Source organism: Chiloscyllium plagiosum, chromosome 11 (genome assembly GCF_004010195.1).
Source record: "Chiloscyllium plagiosum isolate BGI_BamShark_2017 chromosome 11, ASM401019v2, whole genome shotgun sequence".
NCBI lineage: Eukaryota > Metazoa > Chordata > Chondrichthyes > Orectolobiformes > Hemiscylliidae > Chiloscyllium > Chiloscyllium plagiosum.
The window spans coordinates 71,477,713-71,491,919 of NC_057720.1; positions in this window are offsets into that span (position 1 = coordinate 71,477,713).

The following is a 14,207-nucleotide window of genomic DNA, read 5'->3' on the forward strand; positions in this document are numbered from 1 at the left end:
AGAAGATGAAGCACAACCTCTTACCACCCTTGTGTTGCAGCCAAAGAGAATTTTTAACTCTGAGTGCTTGCAGATTGCTGTCAGTAAGCCAGACAAGAGCGAACAGGACAACAAAAGGACAATCGCTCACCCTGAATGCTGGATTTCAGTCATAGTCGAAAGGAATTGGAACAGAAACTTGGACAACCTGCAAAATGTAGAATCTTGAAGCTGATTGTTCAACTAACAATAGCTACTGGTAAGCTTCACTGCATGCTATAACGTTCAACTATCTGCTGTTCGTGAACAATTCAGAGACTGATCTGTATATCTGTTCCTTGGATTTTTAAAATCTTTTTTGGACTCATCTCTAATTTCTAATCAATGTTTATATGTGTTGCATTGTTAACTCTTCTCATGCTTAATAAGCTCACTCTTTGTTAGCTTAAGAAACCTGGATAAATTGGCTCATTTTAAAACACATGTTCATTTGGATCTGGGAGAAAGATATCTACAAGAGCAGGGTCCTGTTTTTGAAGTAACCTTGTTGTGACCAGCCAAGCTGTCAGGTGAATACAGAAGTGGAGCCAGTTCGTCCCTCCTCACCCAGGAACTAAACAATTTGGGGTACCCTGCCAGGAACCATAAAAACCAGGGGAACCGTGTTTGGGATCTAGGTGAAACAAGACTGTGGAATTCTCTTCCTCAGAAAGTTTGGGACATTGAATTTATTTAAGGTCAGGTTGGATAGACTTCTGATAGATAAAGGAATCAAGGAGAGTGATGGGATGGTGGAGGGAGTTAAGACAATAGAGTTGAGGCCAGAATACGATCAGCCATAATCTGAGTCAATTTTGCAAGCGTTTGGCCTGCTTTTAAGTCCTATGTTTCCATGAAAACAGCCTGTTGGTACAAGTAAGCTCACTTTAGGATCTACATATGAAAGAACAGGAGTAGGTGAGACAAACTTACAAGATTGGAGTAAAAGCAAGCCATTCAACTCTTCAAGCCTCTTCTGGCATTCAGTCAGATCGTGGTTCATCTGCTGATGTTCCAAGTTCCACAATATCATCCACTGCTGATAACTTTTCACTCTCCTTCTTAATAAGAATTTATCTGCCTCTGTCTTTAAAATATTCAATGTAACTGTTTCCACTGCCTTCTGAGGCAGAGTTCCAAAGTTGCATCAGAAAAAAACATTCTTCTCATCTCAATCCTGAAAGGAAATCTCTCATTTTAAAACAGTGCCCCCTAGTTTTGGGCTGAACCACAAGAAGAAACATCCTTACCAAATTCACCTTGTCAAGGGCCACTCAGAATCTTATGCACTTCAACCCAGTCACCCCTCACACTCTAAACTCCAGTGGAAACAAGCCCAGTCTGTCTAAACTAGTCTCAAAGGATAGCTCTCAATCCAGGTAGCAAACGTGTAAATCTTGCTTCCGATGCATTTATATTTTTCTTCAAATAGGACCAAAACTGCACAAAATCTCCAAGGTGTAGCCTCATCAATGCCCCATATTTAGCCACTCAAATGTTTTCTATCACATATTCTACCCTTCTCTGCTACCTGTTTTCTAATGCCATCTAACACCCTTGGCTTCATGTCCCTTGAAACCCCTGACTCACTAAATGTTCTAATCTGTATTGATTCCTGTGAAGACAATTTTGATAAAGATGAGCTCTTTCCCTTCGGGGTACATATTTGTCCTGATTTAGCCAAACCCTTGTTGGAACACGTCCCTCCATTCAGGTGTACTTTTACCCAACCACAGTTTTGAAGCGTTTGCTGTTGTCAGTCTCTGCCTCATCCATTTAAAGTTATTCTTAATGAAATCTAGAATCTTAGTCTCTGTGTTAAGTTCCTCTGTTATCGCCTTAACAGTGAAATCAGTCCTATTGTGATTATAGTTCTGGATTTCAGAGTAGTTGCATGGCAGCTGACAGATTTGACTGACTTAGAAGACTTTTGAGAGTTTGATTACATAGAAAAGTGGCTTACAGGGTTGGTTGATGCTGCAAGCAGGGCTTTAGTGGCCTACTTGAATGGAAAAGTATCTTTCACAGCTTCTAATTGTGTTCCAATTCAGTGCATTTGAATCTTCTTGGTGGGGGAAGGGATGCAGTAGTATGAATGTGTGCATGGGGATATCTTGCTCTTACAGTCTTAAAGAGCTGCAGATTGCCTGGTGCTTCCAGAGCTCCAGGCAGAGTCTGCACATTACCCGTTCTGACTGGCATATGTCCCGTAAGTGGTTCACTCACATGCTTGTTGTGTGAAAGGTTGTCCTTCACCACGGGGGAGGGGTAGATGCATCTTTTTATGGCTAGTAATGACAGCTGCACAAGCTAACACATTGCCAGGGGGCTTGTGGGACAAGTGGAACTTTGCATTTGAATTTTGTATTGCTTGTTTATTTCATGTGTTGTGAACAGTCAGAAGAGATGAGTCTGCTTCATTCATGCATCTGTATTTAGCTTGCGGAAAACATTAACAACAAAATAAGATCAGCCATGAGAGAAGTCATTTTATATGTAAGGCATACCCAAAATCCTATCCCGTCATTCAGCTAAACAGAGCAGGTCAGTTTAAAAAGTTTGGCATTTGAATCAGGAATGTGAACAAGGTGATGAGCCAACTTCAGAGAAAGCTGGTGAAGGAAAACTGCAAGTTTCTTTCATATTTTATGCTTTTGTAATTGATTTATTTATTGCAAAAATATATTTATTCATCAAAAAGTCTTGATCTACATTCACAGGAAAAAAATTCTGTATACTGTATTCTTTGTGTATCAAGAAACAAATTTGACATTCCCTGCAGTTGCAAAACTAAAGGCTTTTCTTCCTCACTTTACAAAATTGATATTTCAGCTTTGCCCTGATGAAACAACCTCTGTATTTGATGGTCACAGCTCTTATGGTGTATGCCAACTATCCATATTCACAGACATAAATCAGGGTGAACTAGGCCCCTAATGCCTTTGAGTCGCTCCTATGCAAGTCCTGACCTTAAAAGCAGTCATTCTTGCCATTTCATTCAATGCATGGGAATTTCTTCAAAAACTGCCACCCTCACCCTGAAGCAGCTACAATAATTTCAGATAGCAGCAGGAGAAGACTGTGCTCAGAAGAAGTGAAAGACAGGAAAGGTAAGGGTGAAGGGCATGACAGCAAATATTAGATCAATGAAGGGGGACACAAAAGAATACTTCAGTCAGTGAAGGAAAGAGAAAAGAAGCTGAGAGCAAGATTTGAGAAGAATGAAGAATCATGAGCAAGAAGACTGAAAGCATCACTTGAGGCTGAGGAAGGAAAGTGAGTGGCAGCAGGAAGTGAAAGACAGAGACACAGGGAAGTCTGCCAGTGTTAACTGAAAGGGTAGGGGATAGAGATAGAATTTGAAAACACAGTACACCTCAGAAATGAAACAGCAAATTTCATTCATGAAATGCATTCAATGCGGTACATAAATGGTTCCAATGTGCTTCATGACATAATCAGAAATTATGGAAGGTAGGTTCTTCAGTTCTGAAGAAGAGTCACTGAACCTTAAACATTAGCTCTACTTTCTCACCACAGATGCTGCCAGACCTGCTGAGATTTTCCATAAATTTCTGATTTTGTTTCTGATTTCCAGCATCTGCAGTTATTTGTTTTTTTTTTGGAATGTGCATACTGGATTGAATTAAGACAGGGATAGAAATTTGCAGTTTTGGAGAAGATTTGCAGCTCAGGTTGTGGACCAGTTGTAAGTTTGCTCTCTGAGCTGGTATATTTGTTCTCAGACATTTTGTCACCATGGTAAGTAACATCATCATTCAGCCTCCAGTGAAGCGCCGGTATTCTGTCCAGTTTGCTATTTATGTCTGTTGTAGTGGGTGATATCACGTCTAGTTCGGATTCTGAGAGGTTGGTAAATGGGGGTCTCACTTCCTGGTACACCGACATAAAGACAAGCAAAGGAACTGCAACGCAATGTGAAATACATAGTAGAAGACTCAAGCCACTCCATCCAGTCGACCCAGGAATTCCTGAACATCAGAGGACGACAGGGTCATGGTTTCCTTCAACATGACAGCCCTATTCACATCAATAAGCATCACCCTAACCAAAGAATCTCTGGCCTCACTGCTAGACGAACCAAGGACACAAACACCTGACAGCACCGTCTCCATCAGCAAGGACAGCATCCTCAAACTAGTAGACCTGTGCATCACAACCCAGTTCACGTTCAATGACAAGATCTACAAACAAATCAATGGGACACCTATGGGATCACTAATAATAAGACTTTTAGCAGAAACAGTTATGCACAGGTTAGAACAAATGATCCACCCAAGCTTTGGGTCCACTATATGGATGACACCATTGTCATCACGAACCACGACAAATGAGCAGAAACCCACAAAGACATAAACAACATTTTCACTGGTAAAAAGTTCACCAAAGAGGAAGAGAACTACAACAGACTCCCCTTCCTATACGTCACAGTAGAATGAAAAGCCAATGGAGAGCTACAGACCAACATTTACAGGAAAGCCATTCACACTGACCAGATATTCAATTACATGAGCAATCATCCCAACACCCACAAATGGAACTGCATCAGGACATTATTTAAATGAACCACAACACACTGCAGCATCCAGGAACTACGAGAAGCTGAGGAAACACACCGATACAATATATTCAGGAACAATAGGTACCCGATTAGTGCAGTCCACCCATTCACGTACAACAGGCCTAAACAGGAAGACACAACATGCTCAGAAACTCTAGCCACCCTGCCTTAAATCAAAGACATCTTGGAGATGACGACCAAACTACTCCAGTTCCTGGTAGCCCACAAACCCACCACCATACTGGAAGAGCTCCTGATGAATTTAAAGGACCCCATACCAACAACCAGCAGAAAGAACATCATATACAAAATATCCTGCGAGGACTGCAAGAAAAATTACATTGGACAAAAAGGCAGGAAACTAACCACCAGGATACACAAGCACCAGCTACTCACCAAAAGTCCAACTATCACGAGTATCCATACACACAGCCGAAGAGAGTCACGAGTTCGAATGGGAACGATGCATCCATCCTGGGACAGGCAAAACAAAGACACACACAGGAATTCCGAGAGGCCTGGCATTCAAACCAGAACTCCATTAACAAGCATATTGATTTGGACCCCATTTACCAACCTCTCAGAAACAGAACTGGAAGTGATATCACCCACCACAACAGACATAAATAGAAAGCGGGACAGAACACCAACGCTTCACCGGAGGCTCACTGATGATGTTACCTCACATGGGGATGAACCATCTGAGAACACATCTACCAGCTCAGAGAGCAAACTTACAACCTCACAGGCATAAGAAAATGTTGTCATTCTGGATTCACTGTTTCTAGGTTTTTTTTGTGAACACATAGCTTGCCAAATATCTAGCCTCAGGCCAATTTTTAATGCATTGTCATATCAATGTTGGCACAGTGTACCCACGTATACTGGAGGTCTGTCTAAATGGGGAGAAGTTTTTCTCCTATGATAACTTTGCCTTTCGTATACAAGATCAATGAGAGGAATATTATGGTGCAAGACATGGGTGAGTTAATTTTAGAGTATTGCAATCAGCATGACTGCTGAATGACCTTGAATCAGACTGGAACAACAATTCTTGAATGGGAATGATCACCATCTCGAAACAATGAAGAGCACGCACTTTTGTAACAGGCCAGTTACTTCTCAGCTCTTAATCAGAGAGGAGCTGCCTTTGTTTCTCCCAGTCAGCTGATTGCCAACTGGGAAGGGATTTACGACAGCAGTAGTGCACTGCCTGCTCCCTATGTGGTGGATTGAATACTTCTTCCACTTCATTGGTTCGTTGAGCCAGTTGAGATATGAGACAATAGTCCTGAGTGCAGCCATGTTGGATTTTGGATGTGTATCGTGGTCTGTGGTGTGGGAGAAGAAAAGGTACTTGAGCTGGGAGGGATTATACTGCTCTGTTTCACACTCAACTTGGGGGTGTATCTTTCAGGTTGCAAAGCTGTTCATCTCTAATGAGATCCCTAGCTATAGATTGTGCCCAGTCTTTGCTAACCAATGTGCCTCCATTCCCTTAAGCTGTCATTTTACAGGAACCTAATGTAACATTCTCCCAGGGATATTAACTTATATCATTACCCTCTGCTCGCAGGCTACCTCTTCAAAGATTGTGTCTGAGTTCATCTGGTGAACGCTTGGCCCCTGGCCCTGGTATCTAGTTGTGGGACAGAGAGGTTCACTAGTGAATAATAGAGGTTGTAATCCTTTCTCGTCATGTTTACAGTTCAGGGCTCTGTAATAAGATTGCAGAAGCAAAATGAGAGTGAGTGGAATTAGATGCAGGAGACCAGAGATGATTCTGCATTATGGAGTCACATATAGGCCAGAAAGGTAAGGACAGCAGATTCAAGAGAGCTTGTTTCATTGGCCACATATACTCCCCAGTGATTCTCCATACAGTTCATATCCATAGGAAGGGTGTAGAGGGATATGGGCCAGGTGCTGGCAGGTGGGACTAGATTGGGTTGGGATATCTGGTCGGCATGGACAAGTTGGACCGAAGGGTCTGTTTCCGTACTGTACATCTCTATGACTCTATCTTAGTCAGTCACATGGAGAAAAACATTTTCCAGTAGAGGACGAGGCTTAGTTAAACTGAGTCACTCTCACATATTCTCTGTTAAGTTGCTCAAATTTGAACACATTTAGAAGCTAAAGATTCGGTCTTGGTCTTGTTTTCTTGTCAAGTAAAGCTGGAGGTTGAAGAAAAAGTAATTTCACACTTAGGGGCATTTTTCTCTGGAAACCTTGAGTCCAATGTTTTAAAAGTTGTCAATTCAAATTCATTTTAGTGATGAGCAAAACAGAATAAGTCATTTTAATGTGTTATTGATACCATGAAGATAATGACTAGATTTAACTTATTGTATGAAAACAAACACATTAAGAGATCCCTGTTATTATCAAAAGTTACTTGATTTTAGTGAATAAAACATCTAAATATTTATAGAAGTGAAAAGATTGGTTCAGTTTGATATGAATTTCATTAATCACGTATCATAGAAACGTTAATCAAAAATTTCTTGCAACTTTAGTGAAAATCTTGTTCTATGTATTTGGAGGATCAGTTCTGAAGGACTATGTGCAAGCTTTTACCTGAAAGAAATGTAGCCTGCATTTTGTTAAACTAATTTTTTTTGCTGATTGAGGATAGGAGTTGGAAGGTCATGTTGTGGCTGTACAGGACATTGGTTAGACCACTTTTGGAATATTATATGCAATTCTAGTCTCCTTCCATTCGGAAGGATGCTTTGAAACTTGAAAGGGTTCAGAAAATATTTACAAGGATGTTGCCAGGGTTAGAGGATTTGAGCTATAGGGAGAGGTTGGATAGGCTGGGGTTGTTTTCCCTGGAGCATCGGAGGCTGAGGGGTGACCCCATAGACGTTTATAAAATCATGAGGGGCAAGGATAGGATAAATAGACAACGTTTTTTTCCCTGGGGTGGGGGAGTGATTAGATGGCATAGGTTTAGGGTGAGAGGGGAAAGATATATAAGGGACCGAAGGAGCAACTTTTTCACACAGAGGGTGGTACGTGTATGGAATGAGCTGCGAGAGGAAGTGGTGGAGGCTGGTACAATTGCAACATTTAAAAGGCATCTGGATGGGTACATGAATAGGCTGCATTTGGAGGGTTATGGGTCGGGTGCTGGCAGGTGGGACTAGATTGGTTTGGGATATCTGGTCAGCATGGACGGGTTGGACCGAAGGGTTTGTTTCCGTGCTCTACAGCTCTATGACTGAGTCCATGATTAAGATGCACAGGGCTAAACACTTTAGGAAGTAAATTTCAAATTAAAAACTCACATCACTGGAATCATTTCAGCCATCAATAGAAAGGATACCTGTGTCTCACCAGGGTGAGTGTGAAGCCAGGTCCTTGATGCAAAAGGATTACTACAAATGTTTGCATCACCTAATCCTGGGTGTTTTAGCTACATTGGCATTTAATGTCATTAGAAAACCAGATTTTGTGGTTTCAATATGAGCCAAAGTACTCATTTTAAGAAAAATAAATTTGCTTAAACATATTTTTGTACTCAAAACACAACACTAGTGATAGTCCAGCTCTGAAAATCTGCAGATAATCACCAACGGGCTGTTGTATTAAAAATCAGAATTTCTTTTTATTGAAACAGTGAACTATTAAATGTTGACCCAGCTAATTAATTGTGCTCTTAACCCATACAGCAGGGAACCAGTCCACTTATACAAAAATCAAGACAAAGCTTGTTTTTGGATTCAATTCATCAAACTTTCAAACTTACTGGAAAAAGTGATCTAAATAGAATTCAAAAAATTCAAAAAATTACTGCAATTGGTATATTTTGTGGTTTACTTTGTAAATGATTAAAAAAGAAACAAATTTGGTTGACACATGAAACTAAGAAACTTCGATTAAATGCAAACTTTTGTATAATTTGATTAAGCTGGTTAAAGTTAATATCATTTTCATTATTTCAATAACACTAGATTGCATTAGGCTGGATTATCAAAGGCTGGTGAAAGTCAAAGTACAGTAGGTTATATGGTTACATGAAGGTTATATCATGTAGACTTAATAGAAACATTTGCAGATGTCTGAATAAATAATCTGAATCATTACAGATTCCATGATAACGTTAGAAATTAGATCAAATTGAAAGCAATTAGCCCTAATTTTCTATAAATGAATATTAAAATTGACCATCATAATAACCAAATTAATTTTAAAGAAAAATTTTGAAGATGAATAAATTATTTTGTGTTTCTTCTGTAAATAAGTTTATTGTGGAGCACATCAAATTTTGTCTTAAAAAGTACAATAAAAACTTTCCCCAAAAAACAAAATTTAAACATATAATCATCAACAATGTAAGTCTTACATTAACATAATTTTACAAAATACAAAATCATAGAATCCCTCCAGTGCAGATGGAGGTTATTCAGCCCCCCCCCCACTGAGTCTGCACCAACCCTCTGAACAACATCTCACCCAGACCCAACCCCCCCCATAACCCAGCATTAACAATGGATGATTCATCTAGTCCGCACATCCCTGGACACAACAGGGCAAATTAGCATGGCCAATCCTCCTAACCTGCACATCTTTTGGATTATCAAGTATAAGTATAAAAAAGAAAATCCAGTCATTCCCTCATGCTTTTTCTAACCTTGATAAATTTGCTTCTCAACCAGGAGAAACAGGGATTTACAGGCAACTACCAACTTACAGAAACTTCGCCTGGCTAACAGCCTCCTGGACTATTTCCCTGCAGACTATGGCAAAGAAGTGGTCATAAAGCAACTGGCCAGTTGTTACATGTTCCATTGTAACAGTTAAATGTGTTCCTGACTTTGACTGTAGTTATGGAATTTTGAGTATCAATTCAGAATTAAGAACAATAACAAGCTTCACTGTAACATTGACCTGAAGTTCAAAATCCTTGGAGTAATTTAAATACTAATTCAGCATTAAGAGACATTAATTTGAAAACTTATGTGGAATAATGTCAGCTTAGTGACGGCTGTCAATTTTGGTGTATTTCCAATAAGGGGCTGGAGGGACTAACTCTGAGCACACTGACAAGAATAAGAAATACAACTTGCAGCGGAGCTTTGGAGTAATCATATTTTATCTCCTTTAACATTAGAGAGCTGGGAAAGCCAGGTGACTGACATCAAGTTTTTTTAGAAAAGCATCCAACGATTTGCTTTTAGCTGCACACGATGCTGTGTATTTCATGAAAGATGTAGTGTTTATTAAACAATGGAATGGAAACTTTTTGAAAATTTGCTGATACCTCTATCTTTCATTAGTTGAATAATGTGAAGGCTAGAAGTTGGATTCAAACTTATTTCACTGTTAAAATTACAGGTGACAGTTGTTCTACACTAACAAGTCAACACCTCAAAAACTGAACTCACTGTATTTTCTGAACTGTAAGAGAGGCAATTACAGGAAGTGTGGAGATTCTGACAGATAAAAGAAAAAGAACTAACCTGCATCCCCTAGAGGATGGTTTGAGAACATTTGTAAGAGTGTAAGTCGGTATTGAATGCCAGAATCCTTCTGGTCAGACTTCCTAATTTAGAAAGAAAGCAAGACCTCCATCTCTATTATCATATATATGTTGTGCTTTTCCTGACCACTAAAAGTTTGAAAACACTTTACGGCCATGGAAATACATTTGAATTGTAGTCACAGTTATAAAGCTAAAGACAGAAAGCCTGTAAAATGTTCAAATAGATTATCAGGGAGGAAACTGATGTGAATCCATGCATGTAACATTTTCTTTATTTTGAATCATTAGAAAATAATAAAATGGCAATACAAGATCAGTAAAAGCAAATGGTATTGAATTTATTGTGTTTCCAGCATGTTTTAAGCATTCTGTTGATTTTGATCTGGCTTGTACAGTGGATGAGTAAATTGACTTTTTAGCTCAGGATCTGAGTTTGTATCAACTACAGAGTGGTAGAGTACAATTATGTCTGGACATTTATACATGAATGTCCGTAATTCACTACAATCAACACATGATGAAATGACCTTGCACAAAAATAAAACAGCACAATTTGTCTGGGAAATTGCAAATACTGATTTTAAAGTGATGAGTACTTTGCTAAGATGGAGGTGAAGGCAATATTAGGGACAGGGGCCACTTTATTCTCTGTCTGACCACGATGTATTGGAACTCAAAAACTGTCACGTGTTTCATTCCACAACTGACCTTTCTCACCCTGGTTGCTGCAGCATCATACTCTGCAACAAGTGATGGGTGAATACAGAGAACTGTCAGCAAGGCTCCTAATAACCCCCTGTATCCCTGGAAGTGCCTATATGTGCACCAGGACTTCACTCCTAACTGATTATTTATTACGTGCTTGGAGGAAGTAACTGGTAACTTTCTGAAAATAATTTAAGGAACTCTGTGGAACATCCATAAATGATAAAGCATTCAAGAAATCCAACCGTAGAGTTTTACAAACTCATTTTATCCTACACCAGAGTTAGGCACCATACCACAGTTATACTCATTTACTTCCACAGAGTGGGATGCTCTACTCCTCCCAGCACTATATGCCCTGCCCTGGAGATACATTCCTTTCTCCCCTAAGAAATGATTCACCATTCTGAGATGAAGAAGCATGCCAAAGTTATATGGCAATATATAATCCTGGGGTTATATAATGCCATGGAGTTATGCACCTTGTTAAATCATTATGGTGTGAATTGATCTCCTAGAGAGACTTTAGTTGCCAGCTTTGCTTGGATTTATTCCTGAAAGCTTCATCGCCTAACATCTTGCCTCCAGCCCCTGCATCCCCACTCTCTTCTCATTGGTTACCAGGCCAATCTATCCCGACAGTACGCTACTTTCATAGGACATTTATGAAGTAAGAGTCGCTTTGTTATGGATCAGATCACTTTTGGCTGTGGGTCAAACACATGTCTTTTCCCTATCTCCAATATGTTTCTAATGAATGACTGAAAGTATTCAATGTAAATTAAGCTGTGCCCAGAAATCCAGCTAATGCTCCTGAAGAATACAGGGCAGTGTTGGAAGGGTTGGCAACTAAAGAAGCTGGCAGTGACTGGGTGGGAGGGGGTGCTCAGAAGGGGTGGGTGCTCGAGGGGGTGGACTGGCAAGGGGAGGACACTTGTCACTGAATTTTGAGTCAGATTGGGCTCTGATTCCCAGTCAGTCTGCCAACTCCAATTGCAAAGATGTTTGCACAGCTTGAGAAGAAAGAATCCAAACCTCAACTAAAAACTAAAGCCACTTAATAAGATGGCACAGAAACATGTACAGCTTGTTAAATATACAGCCTGTGTATATAACAAGCTACAATATATAAAGGCCTGTCAAATAAATAGGGGCCTTTCCCTGTTGCCAGTCACATTGCACTCAAGAAGAGCAGTAAATTAGGGAGTTGTTGCCTTTTATTTACCTATTTGGGGGGGGGGGGGGTTCTCACACAAAAGAAAAGCAAACTTATTTTGTTTATAATTCAGTTAAAGAAAATGTCAAAATTAAAGAATAATTGAACACTCACCACTCCTGCAGAAGCCCATTAGATGTGGAAGGTCTCAGTGTGCAATGGCAGGCACCTTGCCTCATGGGGTCACACAGAAGAGAGCAATCTCCTGGTCTTCAGCTTTTCAGGAACCCTTCCCCATCCATCCACACCCACACCCAGGCTGGCGAAAGATCACCAGTTTGAAACTTCAATGGAGCCAACACTTTCCAAGACATGCTTTTAAATGATGAAACTTGTGGTACTGGGAGAAGGGAAAATACCAGTACCTCCGGAGCGCCAAAGTGAAAGGCGGCCTGCTAACTCGTTAAGGTAATAGATGTCCCTACAGAAACCAGATTTTCCAAGATTCTGGAGCGTCAGTATCCAAAGTACGGATACATGTGGGGAAAAAAATGCATGTTGCTATTGGGAGATGGTGAGCGTTGTCATCAGTTGGCCTATCCTTTGACATAGCCTGTCCATGCTATCTTTGCTGAACGATTTTCAACTGATATTGTGTCGGAACCAGGAGTGACAGCGAGCCGCCATTTATCTGCTTCGAAAGAGGCGAGAACTGGCTGTATTTTCGCCCTGTCTCAACAAGAGCAGTTTTCGATTGGTAAGTTTGAATAAAAAAGGAAGGAACAATGACACGCGCATGGAAATGGGGAGAAACCACCCTTCGGAGTCCTATCAGAGATATCGTGCAGTGAACAGCCCCACAGAAACTGCCCCCGTTTCCAAGTTAGTCACTGGTCTGAAGAGGCATCGCGTAGGAATTCGGCTCAGACGCATTACATACCCGCCCATAACAATCATTGAAAGGGGCGTTTGTGGCGCAGTGATACTGTCCCCATCTCTGAGCCAGGTAGACCTGAGTTTTCAAGCCTAGTTTGCGCCAGAGGTGTATTATAACATGCCCGAATAAGGCTGCTGTGAAAATATCTAGAGGCAGGAGAAGGTTTCTCCGGGTCCCGTTCTGCTCGATTGTATCCCCTCGGTCGCACAAAAAAAAGTTTTTGCTGATCGACAGGAAGCTGACCCAACAAGCAAACAACCCTCGAGACATTTCGAAGTAGGCTCTGACAGGGGGCCGATGGCGCCGTTATGCGTGATTTGACTGTCACTATTTCAGCTGCCCAGGTCCCACTCGAACATTTAGTTAGCCCTGTTGTACAGCTCATTTACCAGCATCAGGGCTACTTGAACAATGCTCTCTCTGCGAACGAACGCGCGTTTTACTGCTAACCCTCTGAAAGATGTAGCATTCTGCACACAGAAGGCTGTAAAAACAAATAATCTTTAGAAATAGTCTGAAGGGGACAATGAGGAGGCAGTTGTCTACAACAGGGAAAAAAAATCAAACCGGACAAGCCTTTGATTTTTTTTTCTAACCATTTCAGATCTGATTCAGAGAGGCGATATTATCCAGGATAATGGGTATTGTGGTACACGGTATTCCCAAATGTTACTGCTCTTGCATTCTACCGCTGTGACATAAAACAGTGGAATTCGCCATTTGATCTCCTGCCTGACACCATGAGAATCAAATACTTATACGCGAGAAACTGTGAATTGTTCAAAACATGTACGTTAATAGGACCAAGCAAGGAATGCCGCAACTTCAGGTCCTGTTGTTAATTACCCTGTCCCGGCAAAAGGACGCTGTGGTACCATTCTTTTTTCTTTTTAAAAAAAAGGGACGTCTATTAGTGATAGATTACAGTCCTCTCGGTTGGTATATTGTTGCACAAAAGACCATTCATTGTGACTTCAACAATATTCGTTTCTACACATCGCAGGAATGATTTAATCAGGAAATCTGAATTTTGTTTTTTGTTTTTAAGACGCTGGCAGTCCTATTGTTTAGCTCCGGGGGTTTCGATGTTCTTTTTCATCGAAAACACTTCCAGGTAATCTCTTTCCTACATAGTATTGGTCAATACCAGCCCCATTAGCTCGGCTTGGTGTCCAATGTGACTGAGCGTTTCGACTCCGGACACCGAGCATGGTCCAGCTGGGAACTGTGGCGCATTACCAATGTGAAGTGACGGAAATGGACTGGATTTTAAAATGTAGACTGCCCTGGAGAGTAAACCACAACAGAATGTTTCCAA